Source organism: Magnolia sinica, chromosome 15, assembly GCF_029962835.1.
Source record: "Magnolia sinica isolate HGM2019 chromosome 15, MsV1, whole genome shotgun sequence".
Classification (NCBI taxonomy): Eukaryota; Viridiplantae; Streptophyta; class Magnoliopsida; order Magnoliales; family Magnoliaceae; genus Magnolia; species Magnolia sinica.
This window is the reverse complement of record NC_080587.1, coordinates 20,763,393-20,769,718: the sequence shown is the minus strand read 5'-3', so window position 1 is coordinate 20,769,718 and position 6,326 is coordinate 20,763,393. Positions and strand designations below refer to the sequence as shown.

The 6,326-nt window shown below is 39.3% G+C and overlaps 2 non-coding genes across 2 annotated transcripts; both read left to right on the top strand.

Annotated features, from left to right (window-relative positions):
• Positions 1-5,441: 5,441 nt before the first annotated feature.
• On the top strand, positions 5,442-5,522 carry LOC131228440 (small nucleolar RNA R12). The gene has a single exon (XR_009162943.1). It is a non-coding gene; the product is annotated as a small nucleolar RNA R12 (small nucleolar RNA).
• A 178-nt stretch (positions 5,523-5,700) lies between these two features.
• Positions 5,701-5,788, top strand: LOC131228450 (small nucleolar RNA SNORD24). The gene has a single exon (XR_009162953.1). It is a non-coding gene; the product is annotated as a small nucleolar RNA SNORD24 (small nucleolar RNA).
• Positions 5,789-6,326: the final 538 nt, after the last annotated feature.

The following is a 6,326-nucleotide window of genomic DNA, read 5'->3' as shown; positions in this document are numbered from 1 at the left end:
CAGATTAACACAGATGATACTCGGGCAGAGACAGCGAAGACAGAGGTACAGGATCAGGTGGAGTAGCCACCTATGAGAAGGAATCCACCTCGTGATTGCAGGTTACCGGTAAGATATAGGGACGACTCCAATATTGCATATGCCCTCATTACAGATGAGGGTGGCCCTTCTACTATTCAGGAGGCTCTTGATGAGCCTGATGTAGAAAAGTGGAAGGCAGTTATGGATGATGAGATGGACTCGTTGCACAAAAATCACACATGGGAGCTGGTGGAGCTTTCTGTGAGCCGAAAAGCAATCGGATGCAAGTGGTTATTTAAAAGGAAACAGGATAGATACAAAGCAAGGTTGGTAGCGAAGGGTTATGCTCAGAGAGAAGGAATCGACTTTACAGAGATATTTGCGCCGGTGGTTAAGCAGGTATCTATCAAATTCGTGTTGGCACTGGTTGCCCAATACGATCTCGAGCTGTAACAGATGGATGTGAAGACTGCATTCTTACACGGGGAATTGGAAGAGCAGATCTACATGAAGCAACCAAAGAGCTACGAAGTTAAAGGGGAAGAGAAAAAGGTTTGCAGGTTAATGAGGTCGTTGTATGGCCTGAAATAGTCGCCTAGGTAGTGGTATAAAAAATTTAATTTTTTCATGGTGAGTCAGAAATTTACTCGGAGTGAATACGATCATTGTGTCTATTACAAAACATTCAATGATAAAAAATTCATCATTCTATTACTGTATGTTGATGATATGTTGATCGCCTGTCATAATATGTCTGAAATCAACGTACTGAAGACTCAGTTATTAGGGACATTCGAGATGAAAGATCTGGGGGCTGCAAAGAGGGTTCTCAGCATAGATATTCATAGAGACAGGAAGAGGAGCATGCTTTAGTTATCACGGACAGAATACCTTGAAAAGGTATTGCTCAAGTATGGAATGGATTAGGCAAAGCCGGTGAGCATTCCCCACATGGCTCACTTCAAGCTTTCCTCAGAACAATGTTCTAAATCAAATGAGGAAAAGCAGGTTATGTCTCATGTGCCCTATTCGAATGCGGTTGACAGTTTAATGTATGTCATGGTTTGTACGAGACCAGATATTTCACAGGCAGTTGGTGTTGTGAGCAGATACATGTCAAACCCCGGCAAGTAACATTGAGAAGCAGTGAAATGGCTACTTCGATATATTCGAGGTACGAAAGACTACGTCTTAACTTTTGAGAAAACAGGGACAAAGTTGGTTGGGTATGTGGATTCTGACTACGCAGGCAGTATAGATTCCAGAAAGTTTACTTCAAGATACTCGTTTGTACTAGCGGGTGGAGCAATCAGTTGGATGTCAAAGCTTCAATCCATGATGGCTCTTTTTACGACCGAAGCAGAATATATGGCAGTGACGGAAGCATTTAAAGAAGGCGTTTGGCTCAGAGGCATGATAAATCAGTTGGGACTTCAGCAGGAGGCCGTGCCGGTTAACTGTGATAGCAAGAACGCTATAAATTTGGATAAAAAATCTGTTTATCAATCACATACTAAACACATTGATGTTCATCACCACTTTATCCGACAAGTGCTTGAGGAAGGAGGCGTCACACTAGAAAAAATTCACACCAACGTGAATCTAACAAACATGCTCACCAAGGTCGTTCCTATAGAGAAGTTCAAGTTCTGTGCAACTTTTCTAAGCTTGGCGATGGTGTAAAAGAAGGACGGAGTGTGCACGAAAAACATTGATTGAAGCTATGATGTGATGAAGAGATAAGAGAAGAGATCAAGGAGCTACACGGTTGAAGGTTGAAGACTTGGTGGAGATTGTTATTAGAAAAGTCTTCACCACCTTCGATCGGTCATAGGGATTGCTCGACCGGTCGTGGCCCGCTCGACTCAAAGTCCAGCGAGCTTAGTTTTTTGGTGTCCAGGATGCTCGATCGGTCAAGGGGATGTCACGACTGGTCGAGGGGGTCCCTCGACCAGTCGTGGCCATCCCTCGACTAGTCGTGGTTACGCAAATTCGTTTCTGAATTTGATGCGGACTGCGGATTCTATGTCACCTTTCGCAACGGTGCGAAAGGAAAGTTTCCTAAACTATAAATAAGGGTCCCTAGGGTTATTCTATATGATTCAAAAAAGCTTTCTAAAGGGTTCTAGGGTTATCAAAGGGTGTAGCAAGGGTGAGATTCGAGGTTGTTTGAATCGGGTAAGTCCTTTCTCTTGTAATTTCTATTTCATAGTGGATTTCTGTCGCTTTGTGCCGTGGTTTTTTCCCACAAGGGTTTTCCACGTTAAAAACATTGTGTTCTTCTATGATTGCTTATTACTATTGAATTGTTATCCTAGATCAAGATCTGTGTGATTCCGCAACACAAATCTCCAACAGATGAATGGTGGATTTCATGATTCGGGTTCATAAATCTAAGTTGGACGGTTACATCTATCTATTAAGGAGATCAATATCCTCAAATAGGTTTCTCTTCTCATGTGAGGTCCATCTTGAAAATCAATCAGATGGATAGTTTGACCTATGGATGGAGATTACTTTTGACGGTTAGATTTAGACTAAAATGAAGGTGAATGTTCAATTAAGATAGATTAGTATTCATATTAAGTTAGGTTATATGGTAACAACCGAGTAATGAAAAGCACGAGGTGTTACAGTCTACTCTCCTACAGAGAATTTTGTCCTCAAAATTCAACACTTCTCCTATGAATGAAAATGACAATCTATTTTACAGTGTTTCGATGCATGCATTAGTTTTTCCTTATTAAGTTTATTTGTATGCACAAGTGCTCACTACTACTGACCACAAGGATAGGGGTCATCACAGGGAGAGCCCCCACAATTAGTAGAGAAGAAGAAGAGAGACTATTAATGGAATAAAAATAACATGATTATAAAGAAGCGGTAAAATAAAGCCTGGAATTAGCATTCAGGACCAGATAACATCAACTCCCTCTGAAATAATATAATGCTGAAGTAGGCACAAGTAATTGATATAAGACAAATCATAAACTATCAAAGTTTCTTAAAAGTCTCGTTGCATTTTGTAGGCGACTGAGAATCCCGTACAAATCTGATCATAAAAAGAAGTCGAAAAAACTTGATGAATTTATGAATGAGGACAATGGAAAGACATCTCCACCATCCGATTTAGAAAAGCTAAACAACCAACTTTTACACATCCATCTCGTAATCAGCCCAGAGTTCTCTCGTAATTTAAGCCGTAAAAAGCTAACCACAAGATGGTTTCGATGACAAAGGTGGGGGAGAGGTTATTATTATGGATAATGTTATTCCAGTTATAGTCACAAAAGCATTCATCATACAGAGTGTTGGGTAAAAATATATAAGTCTGAGAGTCGGCTTATGGAATGGACCAACTCTTCTAAATTAGTCTGGACCTATTATGGTCCGAGCTTGATACGACCTCCAGGCACGAGAGCATGTTGACCTCCAAAATGGGTAACGCCAACACGAGCACCCTAAAAATCCAATAAAGTTTGAGAGGCTGACCTACCTAATTCATGGGTCGGCTAAGGGTCGACCACGGATCGACCATAACTCGGCCACAGATTGGTCACAGACCGACCATAGCTCGGTTATAGATCGATCATACATCAGCTATAGATCGATCACAGGACGATCGCAGACCGGCTATAGCTTGGTGATAGATTGGCCATAGATCGGTCAAAGATCAGGTATAAGACGATCATAGACCGGCTACGGCCCAGTCACAGACCTGTTATGATTCAGAATAACTCCCCCGGCTGAGTCGGAACATCTCAAAAATTAAGCAATAAGGAATGCAGAGCCGTCCAGAATAGCTCCTGCTCCAAATCCGACCCAAAGCCGAGCTATCATCTGAAGGATCCTTACGTATTCCAAATATCTCTCCTAAGATCTTAGGAGATAAGATCAAATCTTAATGATCTCGGGATTCTGTAATTTCGGAAAGATCCCAGAACATATCGAATCTCCACAACAATCGGGAAGAGCCCCCTTACGATGGAACTCTTTCTTCACTATAAATATAGAGGTGTGTTTCACCAAAGGAGGTACGTTCACATAAAACCTTGAAAATCAGATTAACCTTTTTTCTGGAGATCCTTCTTAGACCACGAGCTTGACTTAGCATCGGAGAGTCCCCTGAACGAACCAGAGCCTCCTTTCTCTCTCACATCTGCTTTTGTAGGTTCAAGAGAAAGACGCCATGGAAGGTCTTTCGAAAAACTGCATCAACACATAGTATATTGGATTAATGAATAATTTATTAGTTTGTATGTTCAACTCCATCTTAAAATTTGAACATAGTTTTATATTTTGACTTTTGATAATATTTATTTACTTTTTTGTTTATTATTATTATTATTATTTTTTATGTTACAAGCTATTTTTAACAATGTTTATTTTGAACAACACACACTATTAAATTAGGATATAAAATAAAAAAATAAAAAAATCAACAAATGAAAAAAAGTTAACTCGATCCAATTTAGTGCTGATTCGACGCACTCTATCCAGTTAGTCAAAGTCAAAAATAAACTCGGATCAGATCATCCTGTTGGACATGGTACCAATTCGGATAGAGTTCGGGCAATGTATATTTTAAAACCGCGTTGGATTGGGTCAAACCAAACCCGATACGACTCGACTCAATACAATACCGTCAGACTTGTACCTTGCGTACCCGGCCCGATGAAAGCCCTAACCGTAAGGTACAGAAGCTTTTTTTCCTTTACCCTGCTCTATGATTCATATCTTTCACTCATGTGCCAGCTAGCAAGCACACAAGATTTCTCCTCTGGAAAGAACTAGGGTTTTGGTGTTGCTTCTCTCCATCCAATCTCTATATAAAGCTGCTGCTAGGGCTTCTCTCTCGATCTCAACTCTCTCTATAGATCTCGGTAGGCTATTACTCTCTCTAGATCTCAAGAAATCCTATCTGGGTTGTGAAAATTCTAGAAAAATCGTATTCCCTCATCTCAACCTAAAAAGCCTAAATCCTGGAAACACCAGATTCCGATCTTGTCTCTGTCTGTTTGTTTGTCTTTTTTTTTTTTTTTTTTTTTTGGTTTTTGTTTTCATTTTTCATTTTTTTTTTTTTAATCCCATTTGTGTAGGTCTTAAATTTATTTGGGGCTTTAGTAAATTCCATTTTTTGATTGAAAAAAAAGCCTAATATTGCAATTCCTTGCTTTCAAGATTTGAACGAAGCAATTAGGTCTAAATCGCTCTGATTTTCCTCTCTCTCTCTCTCTCTCTCTCTCTCTCTCTCTCTCTCTCTCTGTCTATATATATATATATATATATATATATATATATATATATATATATATATATATATATATTATGATTTTTCAGTGACAAGGTAGAGATATTTCCTATGTGTTTCTATTTCTTTATTATTTATTATTTTTTTATTTTTTTGTTAGGGAGTTTTGTGATGAATGATGAAATAAATCAGACGGATTCCCATTGATTTCTTCTTGAATGTGATTACTCACCAGCTACTTCTGACACCCCATTCAATTTCCCAACAATCTGCAACAAAATATCAATTATTTAATTGGTACTTCGATTTTTATTATACTAGTAATTATATCTGTGTTATTTTCTGTTCTTTTATTCCAGTTATTTTGGTGTTGATATCCAATAAAATCTATCATTTTGTTAATATTTTCCTTTTTAAAAAAATATCTGAGCCAGTGATGTTAGAAAATATTTGCTACTCTTGATGGTGGGAATGCCTACCATATGATGATCTCGATCCACCAAGATCTCTGAGGCTCTCTCTTTCTCTCTCTGTTTTTCTTTTGAACGAGAAAAATTAATTTTAACAGTGGGAAAGACTGGGAGCGGATCAGGTCAAACGCCGGGTCTAACAAGGTGAGTGGAACACCTTAAATCCACGTCGTCCAACCGTTTTGAAAGCTCATTTCAGGTCCAAATCCTACGTTGACCGTGTACCACAGGAAACAGTAGTGATTGAATCCCTACCATTAAAAACTTACGCGTGGCCACTAGAATGTTTATTTGCCATCCAACCTCTTGATAAGCAGCTTATCCAAAACTTTTGTGGCCGATTACCATTGTTTCCTGTACTATGGTCCACCTGAGCTTTGGATCTGCTTATTTGTTTAGGATTATGCCCACTTTCAATACGGATGGACAGAGTGGATTTAGTCACATGCAGTAATGGGTCCCACCCACCCCGGTGGATCCTGGTCACACCTAATCTCCACCTAATCTGCTCCCGAAAGACTGTTCTTTCGATTCAGGAAACCTGTTGGGATACAAACCATGCCAACGTTAGGCAAGTTTTTCGT